Genomic DNA, 14234 nt, shown 5'->3' with positions numbered 1-14234 from the left:
AATAAAAATAATTAAATGCTCCAGATTTTAGTGTCAGCCCTCATCTAAGCTATTCAATAGAAAGCACAAGTCTACAAAGCAAAGATGCAAGTGATAGCAAACAGTTGCATATAAGGGATATTGTCAATAACTCAAGGTTATGAACAAAAATAGGTATATCCTGTTTTAATTTCTTTATATTTTGTGCTTTTTTAAACTTCAGCAATTTACAGTTTTTGAGGCTAAAGATTCTGGATGTCTTTGTATGTGAAAAATAAGTATCAGAAATTATTTGGAAATTCTTGACAAAGCTTAAGAATCAGAAAAGTTAATTTTGATGTTTTTCTAATTATTAAGGGGACAAAAATATTCTTGTGTTAGAATTTTTTAATTCTTGCAAATCTTTATGAATTTTTCATGGTCCCAAAAATTCTTACCAGTTACTCTGTTGCAACCAGGCAGTTTGGATGAGTTTGTACATAGAACAGAAACTCAAGAAGAGCAGAAATTTTGTCTGCTGTGCTCATGGAAGGCCGTTAGTAGGAACTTGTCATATATTTTTTAAATTAATAAATAGGGCATGTGAAAACTTGGCAACTAAATGTAGTGACTTTTTTTTTATTTATTTGAGAGAAAGAGAGAGCATGAGGGGGTAGAGGGGATGGGCAGAAGGAATCGGGGACAAGCAGACTCTGCTGAGGGAGGAGCCTGGCACAGGGCTTGATCCCAGGACCCTGAGATTGTGACCTGAGCTGAAGTCAGTTGCTTAACCACTGAGCCACCCAGGTGCCCCAATGTAGTGAATTATTTTAAGTGCTTTCATATTTAAAACAGTCTAGGGAGTCATTATAGTTTAACATTGCAACCTATTATTTATTTATTCAGGAAAATGGGGAAAATTCGGTCAGAACTTAGGTCAATTTTTGTTACTAAATCCTGTTTGCCTATTCATATAGTAACACTATGGGTTGATTGATTGAACTTCCATTTTCATCATTTTTCTCCCATGCCTTTATTATAAAGGCTACAAAAGTTTATAAACTCAACTACTCAAACTCCAACTTCCCAAATTTTCTTGCTGCTAGGGGTACCCATCTTCTCACTGTTCCCACTGAAAAATGTAAGTAGATGTTGCTGATTCTGTCTTTTTTTCTAAATGTTTCCTCCTTTTTGCCTGTAAATGATGTAAGGCCTAGGTCACGTCACATGATGTCACAGCCTTCTTGTGACATAAGGCAATAGGATGTGTATGTGAAGACCTAAGAAAGATTCTGGATCCTGTTGTCATAAATGAGAAACTGGACCAGCCCTGGATTGAAGATCTCCAATTTTTTTTTTTTTAATTTCTGATGTGATCCCAGGAAATATCAGTGGGGAGTGAAGAGGTGAGACAGAGAAGGGAAAGAAATAAGTAAAGGAACATTATCCATAATCAGAGATATGGATAGAACTTTGGAATAGCCTCTTAAAGACCCAGTTAAAGTTCTGTCTAGCTGGAAGCTTCTGAAGGGTACAATCTATGATGGGATGAGTAAATCCTGTGGTCAAGTGCTTGTTGTCATAACTCCTTCACCATAAAGTGAAGGCAACGTTATGTGCAATCTCAAATCCTTGGACATTAGTGCTGGTTGAGGCACTGAAGGCAGAAAAGTAAACCCATATGGGAGATACTTTACAATAAGAAGGATGAATTGCCCTTCCCCCAGTACATAGAGATTGTAATACAATCAACTTGCCATCAAGTGACTGATTGGTCTCTAATGAATTGTATCCAAATCTCTGATAGTTAAGTGCAGCTACATGGCCTCAGCAAGTACAAATTAGTGTCATTCCCAATTCCTATCATTAACTTATCTACAGAAGATAGCTCTACTTCTCAACAATACTGATGTGCCCTTTATTATCACATTCTCTATCAATTTAGAGGAGTACCCTCTGAGCCCTACCAGAGAACACAACTTGTTGATTCTCTAGTATCACATACTAAAGCCATTCTAACATACCCACATTACTAAGATTTTAATCCCTCCTTTAATATTTGCCATGAAAGTTCTTCCAAGAAAATGCTAGGACCTTAATCTTGAATCTCAGGATTCACCATATCAATAAACTGTCTTTCCTGCCTTAGATTCCACTCCCCACCCTCTACCACAGTCTAGCACTTTTCGCATTCATTGTCAAGCATGTTCTCCTGATTTCTACTGTATATAATATACAGATTCTGTAACTCATTTAGTAAATAATCCCTTTCTTCATAAAATATCTACCAGGAAACCAGGAAATCCTTATCCCATGTCTCAGTATCCATTCTTTCTCCAGCAGGGCCCTACCATCAGTGTAGGAGCCTTGCCAGGACCGTAAATTCAGCTCACTTTGTACTTCTGTCAACAGTCTGCCCTCCCACTGTTGGAAGAAAGGGTCTTTGTATCATACCAAACTAAACTATTAGTTGGTTGTCTCAAGCCTGTCTTTCTTATTTATTTATTTATTTATTTACTCACTTACTTACTTACTTATTTTTATTACGTTCAGTTAGCCAGCATATAGTACATCATTAGTTTCAGATGTTGTGCTCAATGATTCATCAGTTGTGTATAACACCCAGTGCTCATCCCAACACATGCTCTCCTTAATATGCATCACCCAGTTACCCTATCTCCCCACCTCCCTCCCTTCTGTAACCCTGTTTGTTTCCCAGAATCAACAGCCTCTCATGGTTTGTCTCCCTCTTCGTTTCTTCCCATTCAGTTTTCCCTCCCTTCCCCTATGATCCTCTGCACTATTTCTTATATTCCACATGTGAGTGAAACCATATGATAATTGTCTTTCTCTGATTGACTAATTTCACTTAGCAAAATACCTCCAGTTCCATCCATTTCAATGAAAATGGTGGGTTTTCATCCTTTCTGATGGCTGAGCAATATTCCGTTGTATATATGTACCACATCTTCTTTATCCATTCATCTATTGAAGGGCATCTCAGCTCCTTCCACAGTTTGGCTATTGTGGACATTGCTGCTATGAACATTGGGGTGCATGTGCCCCTTCTTTTTACTACATCTGTATCTTTGGGGTAAATACCTAATAGTGCAATCACTGGGTCATAGGGTAGCTCTATTTTTAATGTCTTGAGGAACCCCCATACTGTTTTTCAGAGTGGTTGTACCAGCTTGCATTCCCACCAACAGTATAAGAGGGTTCCCCTTTCTCCACAACCTTGCCAACATTTGTTGTTTCCTGTCATGTTATTTTTGGCCATTCTAACTGGTATAGGGTGGTATCTTAGGCTTCTATTGCAGTTGTCATATGCCAACCAACACCATATCCTTATAAATACCATTACCCCGTATTTCCCAAGAGCTAAAGGTCTTGCCTGAACTAAGGCATCTCATTTCCCTGTAACCCATTCCAATTCACCACAGCTAAGACTCTTAACATAAGAGATATTTATAACCCTATGGCTTACCACCAGTTATAGGGGCCTTGTTGTCATATGGCTGGTAACTAATCCAGTTCCAGAATCGTGTCTTAAGAGGCTTCTCCTATGACCTATTTGGCACCAATTGTCTATTTGGATTCCAGAGCAGCTACTGAGACAAAGGTAGGGACTTTATTTGAGAGGTGATCCCAGGAAGCACCACTAGAGGAGTGGGACAGTATGACAGGAAGGAGAAGGAAACCAATAAAAGGTGGATTATTGGGCTAGTTATCAATTTGGGCAAGTGGGCTCAATCCTATTAGGGCTGTTGGGGAAGATAATACCATCACAATCAAGGGGTGGAAAAGCTGAGGTATTACACACTAAGTCTCCCTGTATCATTGCTGGGATTTACCTGACCTTTCAGCGGGCCTTGTGTATAAAGCATGCATGCCCCCACAGCTACACTGAAGCAGAGAGTCACGGGTATTTACAGTAAGCAGCCTTCAGGGTGTAGATATGTATACAGAAGAGACATAGGAAGGATAGGGGCTATAGCTCTTCCCACAGGGAACATCTTCCTTTTCTCAGAAAACTAGGGAGGGTATGATTGTGCCAGGTAGAGAAATCTACTTCTGGTGACATGCCAAAGCAAAATAGGGAATTATATGTATACAATGTGATGAAAAGTGCCCAAGGACTACTTCCTCTAAATATATTTTATCAACTGACCCCTTGTTCTGGTGCCTGAAATCCCCCCATTTTTTATTCCTTTAGCCTAAACTCTTGATATCCTTTGTACAAGAGTAAGTTATACCTGGAAAGAATCATGCATTAAACCATTATAATAATAAAATATAATGCATAAAATAGGAAAATTATAGTGCCATTTAACTACCAAACTGAAGGTAGATTCTGGCACTGAGGCACAAAAAATCACAAATGTCTTTAAAAGCTAAACATCTGGAGATGTGGTTAAGTCCATAAATTTAAAAATATGTTGATTTTATATATAGTTGCCAATCAGTCTGTTAAACTAACTGGCTACATGACTCATCCCAACATAATAGTCTGCACATAAGTAGTTTACAATGTGCTATTTCATTTAATGCTAAATAGTAGATGATGGCCACTATTCTGTTCTCTAAGTGCCTTTTCCCTCACCCTATCTTCTAATATCCATATCTGTACTCAATATAAGGTGTTATGCGTAAAAACTATAATGCAATACTTTGGTATGATCAATTTGTGTCTTCCTTGGGAGTTCAAGGGTAAAAACACTCCTCTCTTCCAAGTGATAGTTTTTGTTGTTTTTTTTTTTTCCCCTGAGTTTTCTCTATTTTACATCACTTTGCTTTGGGATTTCTCGCCTAAGTCCTTTCATGCAACTATTATAGTAAAATAGTCCTGAAATTACCTCTTTTTCTTAAAAGGGTTGTCTTTCAGAAAGCAGAAGAGGGCCACAGTGGGGAAAACAGAGAACAGGTATGTAGTGTTCCTTACAGGACAGCTCTGCTCTAGGTCATAGGGAGAAATATCTTGATAGAGGACACTTGCCATTTTTGAGGATACCTGTATAATTTGGGGCCCCAGGTAGAAACAGATGGCACATCCAAATGATAATAATTTGAAAAGGATTTAATTAAGGGGCAATTTACAAAAATCAAGGTAGTTCATAAGGAAGCCACAAGGGATAATGCAGTATCTCATGCCATCAGCACCCATAAGTTTAAAGGATCAAAGACGGCAGTTATAGGATCGCAGTGATCCAGAAAGCTAGAAAAAGCTGGAAAAGACTCCTACAGAAGCTAATGATTCTGTCAAATGATATAGCCAGTCCACGAAGACCCTGCTAGAAGAAAGACAAAGAAATAAATACCTTTATCTCTCTCTCTCTCCCTCTCTCTCTCTCTGTCTCCTCTCCCATTGGTCTCCTGCCTGGGCTTTCTGCTGGTTACCCCAGCTGAAACCAAACAGTAAGGGGATGAGCTGATGGAGTCTGCACAAGTCAGCATTTCAAGGCATAGAGCAGGATGCAAAAGGATGGAGAGTAAATCTGAAAAAGCACTGGAATATTTCCAGCCCATTGCCCTTATTTATATTTGGGGAAATCCACCAATGTATTAACTTGGTAAAATTTAAGGACCACCTTCTAATAAAGAAGCTTTACAATTATACGTTTGTTCTCTATGATTCCTGGAGGCTATGCTTCATCAGTCATGTGCTCATGCCATGGAAATAGAGCAAATTTAGGATTAATTCTGACTGTCTAGGGGAAGCAGTCAGGTGCTGCCAGTAGCAGCCTCCACAGTTGAGGGGCAGCAGAGCCAGTGGCAGAATCCAGAATCTAGTGGTGGCAGCCTTGGCCCTATACTCACAGATATTTCCTTAGATGACCTTGCTTAGGCTTCTAGCCATTTAGGTTTTCTTAGTTTTTCTGAGCCTCTCTAGCTTTCCTATTATATTTGTTTAACTTTTTTTTTTTTCTAAATGAGTTGTTTGGCAGTTCAAATTCACCAGAGACCATTTGTGGTTTCTGGAATAAAGAATTCTGATTAGTGGGGAAAAAAATGATACCATGAGTAGGTTGCAGAGGTGACATTGGAGGGGCTACCATGATACACAGGGGTTCAGGGTTGTACCCCAGTGATCTAACCTTAAACAATCTTGGTAAATAAGAAGATATTTAGAATTATTCATCTTGCTTAATTAGGGCTGAAAACAAACAAACCAAAAGTTCATCTAGTGTTCTAGGAGAAGAATCCCAACACCCAGCATAACATAGCACACCTATGATTCACATTTTACCTATAGTAATCTGGAGCTCAAGGAAGGCTTTGAGAAACTGAGCTACTGCCATAAGAACAGTATGCCAGGAAGGAGGAGGCATTCAAGGACTGCAGGGTGAGCAGATGCTTCTAATGGCACTGGGTAGTTTAAGAAAAACAATGAGTAACAGCCTTAATCCCCAAATTCTTGGCTCAAGTAATAGACTGAAACCTGGGAAATTTCTACAATTAAGCTAAAGAATATTTTATCTTTTGCAATGGTAGAGCTAAGACTGGGGGTGCCCATTTGAGATTACAGCTACTATGTCAATCTGAAATAACTTCATCAGTGTCTATCCCACATTTCCTAAACTCTTACGCACCTTCTTCCCAGCCCGTACTCTCTCTATGGTAGAAGTCGGACAATGAGGTGCATTACTGAAAAACAGTAATGGGGAAAGGCTTTAGTGTGCAGGGTGAGAAGTGCAAAGAGGGAGGTCTTAGGAAGTGGAAAATGATAGTAGTAGTGACCAGGGTGGGACCAAAAAGACAGGTGGAAACTTCTACTGTCAAGGATAATGGGGAGGGCTACTTGTATGCATTCAGAAAACTTATATATGAGTAAGGTATTCCTAAAAGGGAATAAGAAAAGAAATTGGACAAGAGGAAGATAATTTTTTTTCTTGCCATTAAGTCTTTTTCCAAATTTATTTAAATAATACCATAGTATTTCTATAAGCTTCTTGTAATCTTTTAAAATAGCTACTATAGGGGCACCTGGGTGGCTCAGACGGTTAAGCGTCTGCCTTCGGCTCAGGTCATGATCCCAGGGTCCTGGAATTGAGCCCCACATCAGGCTCCTGGCTCAGCAAGGAGTCTGCTTCTCCCTCTCCCTCTGCCTCTCTCCCTGCTCATGCTCTCTCTTTATCTCTGTGTCTCAAATGAATAAATAAATCTTTAAAAAAAATAGCTACTATAGACATAAATATTTACTTATGGAGATTTTAAGGAAAAAAATCTTTCCATTTATTTACCAATTCTCCATAAAATCAAGCTATGTTTTGTTCTTTTTTTTTAATTTTTTTGTTAACATATAATGTACCATTTATTTCAGGGGTACAGGTCTGTGATTCATCAGTCTTACACAATTCACAGCGCTCACCATAGTACATACCCTCCCCAATGTCCATCACCCAGCCACCCTATCCCTCCCACCCTGCTTCACTCCAGCAACCCTCAGTTTGTTTCCTGAGATTAAGGCTATGTTTTGGTCTTCAATATAACTCTATCCCAATGATATTCTTCTAAAATTTAGGTGGTCCAGTGATACTGTCCTTCATGGATCCCTCATTTTCTGATGCTTATCTTTACGGATCCCTCATTTTCTGATGCTTTTCTTTTTTTTTTTTTAATTATTTATTTATTTGAGAGAGAGAGAGAGAGCACAGGAGGGGCTGAGAGGCCAAAGGGGAGAGGGAGAGCAATAAGGAAAAGGAGAGAATCTCAAGCAGACTCCATGCTGATCACCCAGCCCCATGTGGGGCTCCATCCCAGGACCCTGAGATCATAACCTGAGCCAAAACCAAGAGTCGTTGCTTAACTGACTGAGCCACCCACCCAGGTGCCCATCTGATGCTTTTCTTAAATAAAATACTGGTTTTATAGTATTATAAAAATATTCACAGATTCTATCATAGCCAATTGTCAATAAAAAATCATAAAATAGTTGAATCACTAAATTTATTGTGATAGGAAATTATGATATGTACAAGAAAAGTATCTCTAAAATCAGCATAAGCACAATTTAAATGTAAAATACTTTCATATATAATTTTGATTCCTGTCAAATAGGCATGTGGCAGAGGAGTCAATTCTTAAATAAGAGAAATGTAACAGTTGAATAACCAATATTAATTTTTAAATGTGTAATGGATCTGAAATATCAGCAGTATAAGTCAATATAATTAATATGTTCTAAAACTGAACTTTTTTCAACACAACCCAAGTTTGTGATCTCCCCACTTCATGCAGAAATCTTTATGGAGCCCACTTGAGATTTTCACTCTCTGGCTCTGGTTTGTTTAGAGCAATTACCATCCTGTTTAACTTCCATCTCAAGGTGTTCACAAGGCTGTCCTAATTGCCTCACTTGGGCCTTGAACTGCTTGCTCCCAGAAGCTCACTCAGCTCCCTAGGGACCTATAGCTAGGACAGGGCATGAACTATTTATGCAGAAGAGTCTTTGGTGGCAAGCAGCTGTCAGATCTGGGATGATCATTTCCAGCAGAGAAGAACCCCCTGGGTCTGTTGCTCCCTATGAGAGCACAGTGCCCCCGCTTCCCACACATTCAGCTGATGGATTTGCACCACTTACCTTATGGAGGCTTTGATGAAATTCTCTGTCTATATTGTATTTTGTTACTGGCAAGCACATGACCCTTAATCTCATCCTCCCTGGGTCTACAGGAATTTCTGGATCACTTCCATTCTCCTCTAGTGGAGTGGAAAATCAGGGGATGATCTGAAACCCTTCCTGTGTCCTGACCTCCTCATCATGTGGCCATATTTCTTGCTCCCTCATCCAAGTTTCATTGTGGTAGGACATATCTGTGGGTTGATACTCTCAAATTCAGTTATAAGATAGAACCCCAGTTTCTTCTCATTCTAAACCCTGCAACTTCATGAGGAACTCTGGTATATCTACTCCCTCCTTTTGAGGAATCACTGGGTGAGGGCAGGATACATATCTCTTGTACTTTCCTCTCCTTCCTCAGAACTCAACACCAAGATTTTTCAACAGCCCCGCTATTAACATTTTGGGCTGCCTAAATCTCCGTTGTAGGTGTGGGTGGGTGTCCTGTGCATTATAGGATGCTTAGCAGGATTCTTGACTTTTGCCCACTAGATGATAATAGTACTTCCCCAGCTGTGACAACCAAGTGTCTCCAGACATTGCCAAATGTCACCCTGAGGGAGGCAAAGCCACCACCACCCTCCACTGAGAACCACTGCTCAACACTGACTATATCCCCTGGTATAAAGGTATTTTGTATATACATAGTATAAGTTGAAGAAGGAAGATAGAAACCTGCTCTGTCTATTAAAATCTCTACAATCTGTACTGTCTTATCACTCAATGGTATCATTTGTAACCTAGTGTTTAAAAAGATCTAGGGATTCTCTTTTCTCTGAAGTAGACTATATCCACATAAATATACCTCCATTTAACTTCAAGATCAGTAAGGGCCAACACATGGCCTAGAAAACCAGGTTGAGAGCACCTTCAATTAATACTTCACATACAATCTTGTCCAGGTTCTAGCACACATAGTTTGAGAACCAAGAGGAAGAGACACACATTGTAGTTATTCATTTCCTGTTGAAGATTATAATGGCTTTGTTTAATATGGATGTTGTTGCCTTCCTAAAGTATAATCCTTATATCCCTGAGTCTAAAATTATAGCATTAAAATATTAGGTACATCTTACATCCTTTGAACATTTCTTCAAGGAACTCACATCTGACTGCCCCTCTAGCCATCCCTCTTTCTTAATTCACAGACCTTTAAAAAGGAGTCTACATTACTGCTTTAACTTCCTTACTTACTTCCACTCCTTAATCCATTGCAATATCACTCTTTTCATATCACCCCACTAAAACTGCTGCTATTAAGATCACCACCTACAATATCCAACATACACTCTCCTGGCCTCATTTTTTTTGTTTCTTCACCTCTCCATATTTTATATTATGATCAGTTTGGCTTTCCATGAGTGGCCTAACATCAGGCAATTCTAAGACAACCCCTGTGTCAATTCCCTCTCATTTTCTTGTCACTGCTGATGTTTCCCACTCTTTTTTTAATTTTTTTTCCTCAGAGACTCTCTTGTCTTGTTTAGCACATTCGGCCTGAGGCAGACAACCCTTGGTGCTTCTGTGATGGATATCTTCTACTGCTTCCTCCAGATTAACTGCTAGCCCTCTCACTTTGCTCTGTGCCCTAAGAAGAAGACCTTTAAGTCCTGTATCAATGAGCTCCCATGCACTATGGTTTCCTTTGACCAGGTTTCATCAATGGGGATCAACAGTAGAAGTGTAGAGAGAAGGAAGAGAGTCAGGTCAGCTTATTTATTCCCCTCCTATGGTGACTCCTCTCAAGCTGGCTATGTCCCTCAACAAATGGACACTGTTTCTTTCATGGCCACCTGCATTCTTGTGTATCTTTACATCTAGCTTTAGGTGACCTTTACCTTCTCTCATCTGTTTAGGTTTAGAAAATGTAGTAGTTTTATTGCTTTTAGTAACATTTTCCTTCAATATTCTTTTGGTTTTCTTTTATCCTGCATACTTTTATAATCCATCTCTTTGTAAATATACCCTCCCGGAATTATTCTAATTATTGTTGAGTGCATCATAAGTTTCCTCTTGGGACCTTGAATGAGATATCCACCAATATACTATTATGGCCCTGTCCTTTTCTCCAAGGTCACAGCATGTATATATGATTTTCTACTGAATTTATATAACCTGTGTACTCCATGGGAACTTCAAATTCAACATGCCCAAATTGAATCTATTACCCTTTTTCTCCCCAAAGCCCCAAAAGTTAATTTGACTCTCCCACTTTCACTATATGTATGTATTAATTTAATCATTAAATTGTACTGAAATGGCTTTCAGTCTGTCCTACTTCATCTTTACTACCCCTCTCTTAGGTTAGGTATTATTGAATTTACCATTTAAACTATGAAAATAACATTTTAAGTTTTCTCTCTGTCACCTAAATTACTACTAGTGAATTTTCTTTTACACTGGTAGTGGGAACTATCCTATCTTTTTTTTTAAAAAAAGTTTTATTTATTTATTTGAGAGAGAGAATGAGATAGAGAGCATGAGGGGGGGAGGGTCAGAGAGAGAGCAGACTCACCACTGAGCAGGGAGCCCGACGTGGGACTTGATCCCGGGACTCCAGGATCACGACCTGAGCGGAAGGCAGTCGCCCAACCAACTGAGCCACCCAGGCGCCGCAGTGAACTATCCTATCTTGAATAGCTGACCCAGAAACTTTCCTAAGCTATTTTCTCTAAGCAAAAAAAAAACTCCAAGTATCTTAAAACTTACTACTCATCTCCTGATATGGTTGCTCTGAAGTTTATACCCATCCACCAAGTCCTTCCCTCCTTAATTTCTGGAAATGCCAAATTCACATCCTCTGAACACATTACTTTGTTTCTCCACACTCTTGTACATGTTGTTTTGTATTCATTAGTGAAGATCTCATCATATTTCATTTATTTATATATAAGCTCTGTCTCTTTGGAGACTTACTGATCTCAAATAAACCTCACTACTCATTCCTCTGTACTATATATGTAGAAGGTAATAAATATGATAATATACTTTAATTACTTACATTTTTTATATGTTGCTAAACTTGAACTCCTCAAGGACAGAGACCATTTTTGAAAACCACCTCATGTTTCACACAACTGAAAGTACCTTATCAAAAATTATTGATCCGTCAGATTGTTTACTCTTCTCATAGAGAACATACTTTTTTAAAATAAAAATTTTACATTTTATTTTTAAATAAATCATATTTTGTCAGGTTCTCTTACATCAACTGCCTAAGAGTCTCACTGTAAGAAGCAACAACCTCACTTCTTCCTCTCCACTCAGCAGCCACAAAGCAGCAACCATGCTTGACTATATCTCCATTCATGTTGGCCAGGCTGGTGCCCAGACTGGCAATGCCTTCTGGGAGCTCTATTGCCTGGAACATGGCATCCAACCCGATGGTCAAATGCCAAGTGACAAGACCATTGGGGGAGGAGATGACTCCTTCAACACCTTCTTCAATGAGATGGGTCCTGGCAAGCATGTGCCAGGGCAGTGTTTGTAGACCTGGAACCCACGGTCATTGATGGAGGGCACATTGGCACCTACTTTTTCCAGCTTTTCCACCCTGAACATCCTAACACAGGCAAGGAAGTTTCTACCAATAACTGTGGTCAAGGGCACTACACCATTGGCAAGAGGATTATTGACCTCATCTTGGACTGAATTTGGAAACTGTCTGAGCAGTGCATAGGTGTTCAGGGTTCTTGGCTTTCCACAGCTTTGGAGGGAGAACTGGTTCCAGGTTCACCTCCCTGCTGATAGAATGACCCTCTGTGGATTATGGCAAGAAGTCCAAGCTGGATTCTCCATTTACTTAGCCCCCGAAGTTTCCATAGCTGTATTTGAGCCCTACAATTCCATCCTCACTGCCCATACCACCCTGGAGCACTCTGATTGTGACTTCATGGTAGACAACGAGGCCATTTGTAGTAGAAACATCAATATTGAACCTTCAACCTACACTAAACTTAACCAATAATTAGCCAGATTGTCTTCCATCACTGCTTCCCTCAGATTTGATGGATCCCTGAATGTTGATCTGAAAGATTTCCAGACTAATCTGGTGCCCTATCCCCACATCCACTTCCCTCCAACCACATATGCTCCTCTCATCTCTGCTGAGAAAGCCTACCATCTGTACCTTCTGTAACAGTGATCAGCAATGCGTGCTTTGAGCCAGCCAACCAGATGGTGAAACGTGCTCCTCGCCATGGTAAATACATGGCTTGCTGCCTGTTGTTCCATGGTGAAATGGATCCCAAAGATGTCAATGCTGCCATTGCCACCATCAAGACCAAGCGTATAATCCAGTTTGTGGACTGGTGCCTCACTGGTGTCAAAGCTGGCATTAATCACCAGCCTCCCACTGTGGTACCTGGTGGATCACTGGTCAAAGTACAGTGAGCTGTGTGCATGTTGAGCAACACCACAACCAGTGCTGAGGCCTGGGCTCACCTGCACCACAAACATGACCTGATATATACCAAGTGTGCCTTTGTCACTGGTATGTGGGTGAGGGCTTGGAGGAAGGAGAGTTTTCTGAGGCCCATGAGAATATGGCTGCCCTTAAGAAGGATTATGAGGAGGCTGGTGTGGATTCTGTTGAAGGAGGGTAAAGAAGAAGGAGAGGGTAAAGCAGAAAGAGAGGAATACAAAAGTTAAAAATGTCACAAAGGTGCTGCTTTTACTGGGAAGCTTATTCTATCTTAAACATTGAAAAGTTGTGCTCTGATCAGTTCATTTGTACATAGCGGTGTATACTCTCATATACAACTACTGACCTGTGCTTGAAAATAAATGCTTTATTTCATACCCAAGCTGTCCATTTATCTTATAGGTTTGAATAAAGTATTCTCTGTCTTAAATGAAAAATCAAAAGACAAAAAACAAAAAATTAAAAATTAAAAAAAAAATCAGTCAGTCGTATTTTGGGATACTGTCATTAAGCAAGTCTCCAGCCTAAGTAATTGTAATCAAAATAACAATTTTATTTTCCTATTGGAAAAGACAAATTTGGGGCCACATGTCAGAGGAAAAAGATCTGTATTAAGCATGATGACTTCTTAAATTATTTTTGTCTCTCTTTTCTGGCTGGTTTCCTACACCTTTACTATAAAATGTTACATGTAAATGTAATCCTAATTCACTCTCCTAGGGACATCCAGTTCCATAATTTAAGAATTAAAGTTCTATATATTCAAGTTCTTACTTAAAATTAGAACAAGAATTAGTGCTATTTAGATATATGCTTTGTCTGCTTTTAGTTACTAGGTTAAGCTTAATTTCCATTCATCTTTGGCTATCAAGAAATGAAAGCTTTTTGTGGTTTTCAGGTATGCCTGAATTTCATAAATCTTGCAAACTTTGTTATTTCTTTCCCAGAGATATGCTGCTAATCAAGATATTAAGCATAATTGATTCAAACTAGTATTTGGTCTTCATCATTAAAGTATAAACAAGATAATTGTGAGTAGAAAGTACGCATTACACAGATTAATATAATTATTTGCAACGAAAATACAATACTTTTCTCTAATGTGGTGAATAACATTAATTAGAATGTAATTCTGTGTGATATAGATATTTACAACTTCTTTAAAATTATCCTTTATTACTTCATAGAAGGTATATTTCAATGACTCTACACTTGACTCTAAATTTGAAGTTT

At 39.2% G+C, this 14234-nt stretch overlaps 1 pseudogene; it reads left to right on the top strand.

The window, feature by feature from the left end:
• Nucleotides 1–11864: 11864 nt before the first annotated feature.
• Nucleotides 11865–13182, top strand: LOC110579755 (annotated as a pseudogene).
• Nucleotides 13183–14234: the final 1052 nt, after the last annotated feature.

The sequence above is a fragment of the Neomonachus schauinslandi genome, chromosome 1, assembly GCF_002201575.2.
Source record: "Neomonachus schauinslandi chromosome 1, ASM220157v2, whole genome shotgun sequence".
In the NCBI taxonomy this organism is placed as follows: domain Eukaryota; kingdom Metazoa; phylum Chordata; class Mammalia; order Carnivora; family Phocidae; genus Neomonachus; species Neomonachus schauinslandi.
Note: the sequence above shows the minus strand (reverse complement) of the source record. Positions and strands in the feature narration are given on the sequence as shown.